Below are 12480 nucleotides of genomic sequence, written 5' to 3' on the forward strand. Positions count from 1 at the left end.
ACAAAGTCTCAGTTCTAAACATCTATGCCCCTAATACAAAGACACCCACATTCATAAAAGAAATGCTACTAAAACTCAAAGCTCATATAAAACCTCACACACTTATAGTGGGAGACTTCAATACTCCACTCTCAACACTAGATAGACCACCAATCAGAAACTCAACAAAGAAACAAAAGAACTAACAGAAGTTATGTCTCAACTGGGATTAACAGACATCTATAGAACATTCCATCCAAAGAAAAAAGAATATACCTTCTTCTCTGCTCCACATGGAAACTTCTCTAAAATCGACCTCATACTAGGTGGCATAACAAACCTCAACAGATACAAGAGGATAGGAATAGTCCCCTGTATCTTATCGGACCACCATGCTTTAAAATTGGAATTCAACAACAACACAAATAGCAGAAAACCTGCAAACTCATGGAAACTGAACAATGTGCAATTGCACCACACCTGGGTCAAAGAAGAAATAAAGATAGAACTTAAGGACTTTCTAATATTCAACGAGAATGAGGGCACAACATACCTGAACTTATGGGACACCTTGAAAGCAGTGCTACGAGGGAAGTTCATTGCACTAAGTGCCCATATGAAGAAAACAGAGGATAGTCACATAAGAGGATTAACAGCGCAACTGAAAGCCTTAGAACAGAGAGAAGCAAACTCACCCCGTAGAAGTAACTGCCAGGAAATAATCAACTTGAGGGCTGAAATCAACAAAATAGAAACCAGGAAAACAATACAAAATATCAATGCAACAAAGAGTTGGATTTTTGAGAAAATAAACAAGATAGACAAACCTTTATCCAAACTAATGAAAAAGCAGAGAGAGAACATGCAAATTAACAAAATCAGAAATGAAAAGGGGAACATAACAGACACAGAGGAAATCCAGACAATTTTCAGGTCATATTTTGAAAACCTGTATTCCACAAAAATTAAAAAAGTCAAAGGAAATGGACAAATTTCTGGATAACTATCCCTTACCAAAATTAAATCAAGAACAGACAAACAACTTAAATAGACCTATAACCCGAAATGAAATAGAAGCAGTCATCGAAAGCCTTCCAACCAAAAAAATTCCAGGGCCAGATGGATTCAGTGCAGAATTCTACCAGACATTCAAGGAAGACCTAATACCAATACTCCTCAAACTGTTCCACAAAATAGAAACAGAAGGTTCATTGCCAAACTCTTTTTATGAGGCCCCAATAACCTTGGTACCCAAGCCTCACAAAGACACAAGTAAGAAAGAAACTACAGACCAATATCCCTGATGAACACCGATGCAAAAATACTGAATAAAATGCTGGCAAACCGAATTCAAGAAAACATCAGAAAATCATCCACCATGACCAAGTAGGCTTCATCCCTAGAATGCAGGAATGGTTTAACATACGAAAATCTACCAACGTGATCCACCATATACACAAACAGAAAAAGAAAAACCATATGATTATCTCCCTAGATGCTGAAAAAGCCTTTGACAAAATTCAACACCCTTTCATGATAAAGGTCTTGGAGAGATCAGTGATAACAGGAACATAACTAAACATAATAAGAGAAATATACAGCACTGCCAACATCAAATTGAATGGAGAGAAACTTAAGCCAATTCCTCTAAAATCAGGAAAAGAGAAGGCTGCCCTCTCTCTCCATATCTCTTCAATATCATACTGGAAGTTCTAGCTAAAGCTATAAGACAACAAAAGGAGATCAAGGGGATCCAAATTGGAAAGGAAGAAGTCAAACTTTCTCTATTTGCAGATAATATGATAGTTTACATAAGCGACCCAATAAACTCTACCAGGGAACTCCTACAGCTGATAAACACCTTCAGCAAACTAGCAGGATACAAGATAAACTCAAAAAAATCAGTAGCCATACTTTATTCAGACAACAAAGAGGCTAAGAAAGAAATCAGAGAAACATCACCCTTTACAATAGCCACAAGCAACATAAAGTATCTTGATGTAACACTTACCAAACAAGTAAAAGACCTATATAATAAGAACTTTGTGGCTCTAAAGAAAGAAATTAAAGAAGATACCAGAAAATGGAAAGATCTCCCATGCTCTTGGATAGATAGGATAAACATAGTAAAAATGGCAATCTTGCCAAAAGCAATCTACAGATTCAATGCAATCCCCACTAAAATCCCACCACAATTCTTCACCGACCTTGAAAGGATAATAATCAACTTTATATGGAAAAACAAAAGACCCAGGATAGCCAAAACAACCCTATACAATAAAAGAACTTCAGGAGGCATTCCTGACTTTAACTTCTACTACAGAGCTATAGTTCTGAAAACAGCCTGGTATTGGCATTAAAATAGACAGGTAGACCAATGGAATCGAATTGAAAATCCTGATATTAACCCACACACCTATGAACACCTGATTTTTGACAAAACAGCTAAAATTATGCAATGGGGTGAAGACAGCATCTTCAACAAATAGTGCTGGCACAATTGGATGAGGGTGTGTAGAAGACTGCAGATAGATCCATGTCTGTCGTCATGCACAAAACTCAAATGGATCAAAGACCTCATCACCAATCCAGCCACATTGAACCCCTTAAAAGAGAAAGTAGGAGGTACCCTTGAACAAATTGGTATAGGAGACTGCTTCCTGAACATAACTCCAGGGGCACAGACACTGAGAGAAACTATTAATAAATGGGACCTCTTCAATCAAACTTAGAAGCTTCCATAAGGCAAAGAACACAGTGGAAAAGACCAAAGGGCAGCCCACAGACTGGGAAAAGATGTTCACCAATCCTATATATTACAAAGGGCTGATCTCCAAAATATACAAAGAACTCAAGAAACTAGTCAACACAACACAAAATAACCCTATTAAAAAATGGGGTACAGAACTGAAGAAAGAATTCTCAATAGAAGAAATAAAAAGGCTGAAAGACACTTAAGAAAGTGCTCCACATCCCTAGCTATCAGGGAAATGCAAATCAAATCTACTTTCAGATACCATCTTAATCCTGCCAGAATGGCTAAAATTAGAAACACCAATGATGACTCATATTGAAGAGGATGTGGAGAAAAGGGGAACACTTCTCCACTACTGGTGGGAATGCAAACTCGTACAGCCATTTTGGAGATCAATGTGGCGGTTCCTCAGGAAAATGGGAATTAGTTTACCACAGGACCCGGCAATCCCCCTCTTAGGCATATACCCAAAGGATTCACATCCATGCAACAAAGACATCTGTTCAATTATGTTCATAGCAACAACATTTGTAATAGCAAGAACCTGGAAGCAACCTAGATGCCCCTGAATTGAAGAATGGATATTGAAGATGTGGCACATCTACACAATGGAATACTACTCTGCAGAAAAAAATAATGGTATCTTGAAATTTGCAGGCAAGTGGATGGCACTTGAAGAAACCATCCTGAATGAGGTAACCCAGTCACAAAAAGAGGAACATAGTATGTATTCACCCATATATGGATTTTAGACCAAGACCAAAGGATCACCAGCCTATAATTCACACCACCAGAGGAACTAGGATACAAGGTGTATTAAAGTCCAGTTAGGAATAGAAGACAGGAGAGAGAGAGAGAGAGAGAGAGAGAGAGAGAGAGAGAGAGACAGAGAGACAGAGAGACAGAGAGAGAGAGAGAGAGAACATAAAAGAGGGAGCCAATATTGGTTTGAAGATAAAATTGAACACAAAGAAAGGTCTAGAGAACTACAAGACTGCTCCCAACTAACAATTTGAGCTTCCGTGGAAAGGCTATCATAAATGCCCTTCCCGGAGAGTGAGATCAACAACTAACTTATCCATGGAGCCCTCAACTAATGCCTGTTGGAAACAGGAGCAAACACCCATACATAAACACTGAGTTGAAGTAGAACCCAGGTGCAGAGGGAGAGGACAAGACCAGGCGGCAGAAACACATAGAGACAGCTGACCTGAACAAGGAGGAGCTAATGCCCCCCCCCCCAGACTGATAGCGGGGAAGCCAGCATGAGACTGACTCCGGCCCACCTGAATATGGTCTCAGCCAGAAGGACTGAGCAGTCTAAGGGACCTCAGACAGTGGAGCCAGGATGTATCCCTGGTGCACAAGGGGACTTTGCGGACACATCCCCCATGGAGGGATAACTGCCTTGACCTAGAGACAGTAGAGAAGCCCTAGTCCCTAGTTCACATGACCTGTCAGATCTACATGACCCCAACTGGATAGCATTCCCCTACATATGGAATTGGGGTGGGGGGATGGGAGGGGAGTGTGGTTAGGGTGCATGTAAGAGGGCAGAGAGGGTAAAAGGGAGAGAGGGAGGGAAGAAGGAAGGGAGAGGGAACTGGGATCGACATGTAAAATAATAAATTTTTAAAAATGCTCTGACTCAATAATTTAAGTTCAAGGACAAGTTACTGGGGAAAAGGATTTCTATTTTTGTTTCCACAGAAAATGAAATGCTGTGGATTCCTTCCAGACTAATGTGGTTTGATCAAGGCAGACTGCCTGAAACACAGTACCAAGTGATCGTACATTCAAAACAGCTGGACAAAGCAGCCTTGCAGACTACAGCCAGGATTTCTGCATCTTCTTAGAATCCCCCATGACAGCGCCCCTTACCAGCAGGAAGTAGTTTGGAAAGAACGACACCCAAATTCCCAAATATTGTCTATAAATGTTTGTTTTCATTTAAATGGACTTGGTTATAAAAAATAAATAAATAAATAAATAAATAAATAAAATAGAATGGCTAAGCCATCTCTCTGATCCCCCTTTCATCCTCTTAATGTTGATTTGCACACAACTAGACAATGTGGTCTTTAAGGAAGGGCTGTAGCTTTCAACCTTCTGCTCAACTCTGGAGCAATTTGTGCTGAACTGTGACCATGTATGCCTGTCTACCTTGGTCAATTATAATCTCAGATAGTCTTTTGCCCAAATGAATACAAAAATTATTCCACTTTGTTTATGGGCTAGACTTTATTTCCCAGCAATAATAAATGCCATAAAAACCTTTAAAATACCAGAATTCCTCAGTTTGGGACTAGAGGAGGCATACATCTTGACTCTATACCTGCCTGGCAGCAAGACTCAGTAAGAACTCCATATAAATTTGGTTTATCCTTGCTGAGTGGGTTTGTCTGTACCCAAACTAGAAAAGACTCGATGTCCCCATAAAGCATTCTTAATTTCTGACTAGCCTTTGATGTGACATCTTTCACACACACTTAAGTTATAAAGCAGTGAGTCAGGATCTGAGTAATAAGCTTGTCTCCATTATAATTACTAATGTCATTGCTGGGGCACACTGGACTCTTGCACAGTGGTGTTCTTGAACTACAAGGCGAGAAACTCAACTTTTTATACCTAGACCATTCTTCTCAAAAGCCATGGAGAACTGAGTCATTATATGATTTCCTGGGAGATGTGAATAGACATCTATGCACCCCCCCCCAGAGAGCACACTGAAGAAACTAGCTTGGTGAACCACACAAGAGAAAAGCTGGAGTACCAGAGACCCACTCCAGTGTGGGGCTGACTCAGAGGAGCTGCATTCCTGGAGATCTTTGCACACCTTGCAGTCAGCATCATCAGAGAGGGTGCCCTTCCTCCATCATTGGTTAGTGTTTTTCTCAACTTGTGGAATGGGCCTATCAATCTTGTGGCTTTGTAAGCTTCCTGAATCATATAGTTTCATTAGCTTCCTGAGTCTTGTGAGTCTCCTTCCTCTGAGAAGGATTATTTTAATTTGGAACTTAAATGACATCAGTTATGGGGAAATTCAATAATTGTAGTTACTGAAATGTTAAAATAACTCTAAGTACAAACTGCCACTTCTTTCATATGTCTAGAATTTTTCATATTTGAAGTCTACTTAAAGATGGGCCCACCTGATTATTCTTTCATGCTGGAGCTAAGTGACCCCTTTTCCATCCTGAAGAGCTCAGGCCAAAGCCTTTTGACCTTTAGAGAAAACCTAGACTGCCTTGGGTTCTGTCCTGAATTTCTGCTGCTCAGAGCTCAATTCCTGGATGAATGCAGAGGCCCTGGGATGGGCCACCCTCTGAGCAGTTGTCAGTCACTGACACACTTGTACGAAAGCTCCCATATCAACCTGTCATAATAACTGTGACTACAGAGGGTTCTAGAAAACAAGGCAATTGTGGATCTCAGGGTTTTCCCCCCTGCATGTCATCTCATCCCTGGTTCAAAGTCACATCAAAATCTTACCTTCAGGTTATCCAAGAGTGATGTCATCATGATGGAAATTCTACATCTCAGACTGAAGGCTGGGTCCTCTCCAAGAAAGGTACCCAGAGCACTAGTGATGTGGGAACAAGAGGGGGCTTTTCCTTTTAAGATTTGTTTTTCATTTTATGTGTATCTGTGTTTTTCCTGTTTATATGTCTGTGCACTTATGACAAGTTTTCCTGGAACTGGAGTTATAGAAGGTTGATAGCTGCCATGTGGGAGCTGGGTATCACACCTGGGCTCTCTAATGGAACAAATGCTCTTAACCACTGAGCTGTCTTCCCAGCCTAAGGGGTCCATGAAGCAGCACATCCTTGATTTGTGTCCAGTAGTCAGTAAATCACATTTATGTATTGTATGTGTATATGCATGTACAAAAGCACACAAACATACTGATGTGCCATAGCAGCATGTGTTGGTCAGAAAACAACCTGTGGGAGCAGGTTCTCTGCCACCATGTAAGTTTCAGAGATTGAAGGTTGGTGGTCAGACCTAATGGCAGGTGCTTTAACCCACTAAGCAATCTCTCTAGACCAAAATCTTTAAAATTTATAATTTTTATTACTTTATGTATATGTTTTGTTTGTTTGGGCCTGTATGTGTGTCTATGCCTTTATGCCTGGTGCTTGTCTCTGAGGTGAGTGAATTTGCTTCTCTGTGTACTTCCACTTTGCCTAAAGCAGGGAATCTTCCCAGTCATGGAGAGTAAGTCTAAAATTATGACCCAAATGACTGGAAAGGTCGATTTGCTATTAAGAGCACTTACTAATCTTGCAGAAGCTCAAGTTTCTTTCCTAGGACCTATAATCAGGGGTTCTGACACCCTCTTTTAGTGTGTGTGTGTGTGTGTGTGTGTGTGTGATCACAGACACATATATTCATACAAATTGAGCTCACAATTACCCAATTAATAAAATTAATTAGTCAAAAATAAACTTGTTCGTTGTATCACTAACAAACACTGCCCGGGACACCTCGGCTCAGAATTAGAAATCTATGTTATAAACTGCACAGAACTACCAGTTTTCTACTTATATAGAAACATAATGGTTTACAGAAAATTAAGGTCATATATACTGTCTTTGGATTATTGTATATGTGAATGTTGGAAATTTAAAACTGCTGTTTGAAATGCTGATGTGAATTTCATTTTTAAAAATCTAAATGAATTTTGGCTTGTGGTTAGGGCAGAATTTCCAACAATTTCTGAAATAGTTCTAAACAAAACTGCCTCAAACAAAGTGGAGTTCTCAGCATTGAAAATTAAAAAATCAAAATATTCAACCAAAATCTGAGAAGTGTGAAATTCTATGTTTGTTTTTCAAGACAGAGTTTCTTTGTGTAACAGCCCTGGCTGTCCTGGAACTCACTTTGTAGACCAGGCTGGCTTTGAACTCAGAGATCTACCTGCCTCTGCCTCCCCAGTGCTGGGATTAAAGCCTAAGGGCATATGCTGCCATCACCAGCACTGTCACCACCCAACCCTGGCTCCAAGATTTAATTTCTAACACAAAAATAAATAGGCACACCTATCACATTAGTATGTAACTTGGTTTTCCCTGTAAATAATTGGTAAGATTATAATATGCCAAATAATCATTTTAAAATAAATTTATACTTACTGTGAGAAAATGTTTGATTTGGAGACCCATTTTTATATACCTAGGGCCATATAAATTTTTCTCAACAATCTCAAGCATTAAAAAAAGTCTAAGAACTGAGCCTGGAGACATGTGTCTCTTCTAGAGTACCTGGAATGGATTCCCAGCACTTACATGGCAGCTCATAGCTATCTATTGAAAGACCCACAGAGCGTGAACCTTCACGCTCCCACACAGGAAAGGCGACACCCCAAATCACTCACCAGAAGCAGTCTCGATGTAAATAGCATGAGGAATTTTTATTCCAAGTGCACTGGGGTCCACAGTCATAGGACTGAGGACCTCCAGGACAGAATTGAGACAGTTTTTATAGGGTTTACAACAAAGCCCACACATAGGTCACTGAAGCGGAGGTTTCACAAGCAGTTTACGAAGTCAGACAAGTGGTTAGTTAGCTCATTTTCTGTTATCTTACTAGGCCAATATTACGTACTTAAGGGCCTGTCTGCCTAAAACAGCAAGGAGTGTGACCTTGCCTATTTACTGGCAGAGGACAGGGTCTGGAATTTGAGGGTTTAGGGCATTTTAAGATAGTATTTCTAAACTTTTAGCTTCCTGTGGTCATTGGAGAGTTAGGCTGTATTTTTCCTTCCTTACACTATAACTCCAGGTCCAGAGGATCTCTTCTGGCCTCTGCAGGCAGCAAACATACATGTGATGCACAAACCTACATACAGGCAAAACACCCATACATATAAAATGCTTTTAATTTTCAAATGTCTAAGGAACCCATAGTAGAAGGATTGAGGAAGTGCTGGGCTTCAGCTGGGTCCAGAAGTAAAGCAAGTTAGTATTTCCTAGGTGAGGTGGCACAGCCATTAACCCCAGAGCTCTGAAGGGGGATCTCTGTGAGTATCAGGCCAGCATGATCTACATATCAAGTTACAGGACAACCAGGACTGCATAGAAAGTATTGAATGATGTTTTCAGTCTTACTCTTTTGGCTTTTTTGAGGGACCCACCAACCAACTCCCAAATCAATCACACACAGAGGGTTATTATTACTTATAAATGCCTGGCCATAACTTGTCTTCTTGCTTGTCAGCTTTTCTTAAATTAAATTGTCTGTTTCCCTCTGGGCTTTTATCTTTCTTCCTGAAACTAGTTCTTGTAAACCAGGCTGGTCTTGAACTAACAGAGATCCACCTGCCTCTGGCGCTAGAGTGCTGAGATTAAAGGCCTGCTTTCACTCTTATTCCAAGGCTGGCTGGCAGGCTGGCAGGCTGGCTGGGCTGGCTGGGCTGGCTGGGTGGGCTGGCAGGCTGGCTGGGCCAGCTGGGCTTGCTGGTGGGCTGGCTGGGCTGGCTGGGCTGGCTGGGCTGGCTGGGCTGGCTGGGCTGGCTGGGAGGGCTGGGCTGGCTGGGCTGGCTGGGCTGGCTGGTGGGCTGGCAGGCTGGCTGGGCTGGCTGGGCTGGCTGGGCTGGCTGGTGGGCTGGCTGGTGGGCTGGCCCTGATGTTCTCCTCGCCTTGTTCTCTTGCTGCTCCTTTTCCTAGGTCCACCTTCTATTTATTTTCTCTTCCTGCCAGTCCTGCCTTTCCTTGCTCCTGCCTGGATGTTGGCCATTCAGCTCTTTATTAGACCAATCAGATGTTTTAGACAGTCACAGTAACACAGCTTCACAGAATTAAACAAATGCAACATAAACAAAAGTCACACAAACATATTCTACTTCATGAACAATTTTGTCTCAAAAAGGGGGGGGCAAGCTAACATAAAAAGGAAGGCAGATTCAATTAAATCTCTAGGGTGACCATCTTACACATGAGACAAAGAAACCCCTGGGAAACTGGCTGACTTGATCAAGAATCTCTGGCAGTAATGGCTGAAGCTGCAGATTTCTAGATTCTCAGGGCTCCCTGAATTACTTTTGGGTCATCATGCACTCAGAAAGCTTTCACTGTAGACAAATGTTTCAGGATTCCCACATTCAATTACATAGCCCCATATAGGGCTGATGCCCATAGTTGAAGCTATGGCCCAGTTGTTGGTCATTCTGTGTGATTATTTGTTTATATTCTCATGACCACTGTGAGGCCCTTGGGATTTACCTCTCAGGCTAGAAGGACTTGTTCTAAAGTATTTGCTGACTTTAATTTTTTAGATTTATTTATATGTGCATGAACATTTTGCCTGCATATGGGTATGTGCACCATATGTGTGCCTGGTATCTTTGGAGGTAGGAATTAAGGGCATCAGATCCCCTGGAACTAGAATTAGAGACAGTTGTGAGCCACCATGTCGGTGCTGGGAACTCAACCTAGGTCCTCTGAAAGAGCAGCCAGTGCTCTTAATTGCTGAGCCAATCTCTCTAGCCATATACATATATGCATGCATACATAGATACTTAATGTGGGCTAAAACACAAACGTCAGGAGAAGGTTATATACTCAGGGGAACTAAAACACACCTGAGAGCATGGCTCTGGGTTTCTCAAAGAAAAGCTGAGGAAAGTCAGAATGAGATGTGGGTATAGCTCTTCAGTAGAGAGTTGCCTTTGCGTTGCTTTTTTTAACCCAGCACTTTACAGCAAAGCTAACAGCATAGGCTGAGGAGCACCTTCTTTTGCACCTACCTTTACAGATGTAGTCTACTCAGGTGTTTTCCTTATCAAATTCCCTCCAGATTATCAAACTTCATTCCCACACATAGGCCCACCCCAGCAAAGGGGATGTGTTCAAAGGGGAAGGAATTCCCTCCTTGGAAGAACTACCAAAAGAAAACAATAGGAAAGGAGCTGGAGCCTAATGCCAGAGCTGTTCCTATAGTAAGGGTGAGATGAACTTCACCCTTTGAAGAATTGACTCCAAAAGGTAAGTGATGTCAGGGGTTTGAGAGGCAATAAATCCCAAGACTTGGGAGAGCTCAACACAGCTGTTAGCAGGAAAAGAGGAAAATTAGATTTGGGGCACCAGTCTCCCCAAATATTAGTAAGGGTTCACCCAAGGCAGTCCTCAAAAGAAATTCAATTTTTACACACTAAGAAAAGTGCATTGTAATGACTCCATCTCTTCTCACACCCCTACAGGCTGATCAGAAAATGAGGGGAGTGTTAAGATCTCACTCATCAGTGTCTTAAGGTCACTACTGCTGTGATTAAACACTTGGAGAGGAAGGGGTTTGTTTGGCTTGTTGTGTCTTCCTCATCACAGTTCACCATCAAAGGAAATCAGAATCAACTGGACAGGGATCTGGAGGTAGGTGCTGATAGAAAAAGGCCATGGAGGATAGCTGCTTATGGGCTCGGTCCTCAGCTTGCCTTCTTATAGAACCCAGGACCACTAGCCCAAGGATGACACCACCCACAACTGGCTGGGCCCTCTTCCATCATTGCTAATTAAGAAAATGCCCTACAGGCTTGTCTGCTTATAGCTCAAATTTCTGGAGGCATGTTTTTTTCCATTAAGGGTCCCTTCTCTAAGACAACTATAGCTTATTTTAAGTTGACATAAAACTAGCCACACTGTGTGTGTGTGTGTGTGTGTGTGTGTGTGTGTGTGTGTGTGTGTGATTAAGAGGTGTCTACTGCCCTTGCAGAGAACAAAAGTTCTGTTCTCAGGTTGTTCCTAGGGATGAAACCCCTGGTCTCCCCCCACACCCGAATGTGAGTACACATATTTACATACAGACAAATGCATACATAGTCAAAAATAAAAGAAAATTATAAAATAAGTAACCAACAGCTAAAACAAAAATATTTCTGCCATTAACTAGTCCATGGCTTTCAGGTTCCTGCTTGGGGACTGGCACCAATGGCAATTCTGAAACACAAAACGTCTTTGGTGTTACACGAGGGCTCCACACCAGGCTTCTGGTGGAATTTTGCATTTTATTTTTTTTTCTTCTTTCCCTTGTTATTACAAAACAAACATATGAATTGAAAAAGTTAGGAAATGCCCCCAATCTGTGGCCTCTCTATTAGCATAAAACTAGACACTGTGTTAATGTATATGCTTCCAAACCTGCCTAAACTTTGTTAGACATAAAATTTTATATGAACATTAGATGAAGATAATACACATAACACACATCCTATTATATGCACATTTTAACACCAAAATGAAATTGTCCCACACTACTCTCTCTATATGTGTGTGTGCATGTGTGTGTATGCATACATATATTTCATATGTATATATATATACTGATTATATATTATATTTATTCATATAATCAGTATCATTTGGTGTGTACGTGGTGTCCAGGTACATCACAGGAGGGGGGTCGGAAACTGGGCTTACTTACAGACAGTTATGAGTTGTCATATGGGTCCTGGGAACCAAACCCCTGCCCTCTGCAAAAACAGCAAGTGCTGTGAGTGGCTGGGATGTCCCTCCAGCTCCATTCAAAACATTTTAAACGATAGCATTTTATTCCATTTTATACGTCATTAAAAATGTTTATTGTAATACATACATTATAGAAAATTCCATATTTTCATGTCATTTAAATGTTTGTTATACTATATATTATAGAAAATCCTATACAATGCCTACTGTGACTTATCAAGCTATCTTTTGTTGTTGGAAGTATTAATTCCATTTCAAGGCAAAGATAGGCGTGCTATTGCTGGC

The sequence above is a fragment of the Phodopus roborovskii genome, unplaced genomic scaffold (genome assembly GCF_943737965.1).
Source record: "Phodopus roborovskii unplaced genomic scaffold, PHOROB, whole genome shotgun sequence".
NCBI classification, from domain to species: Eukaryota; Metazoa; Chordata; class Mammalia; order Rodentia; family Cricetidae; genus Phodopus; species Phodopus roborovskii.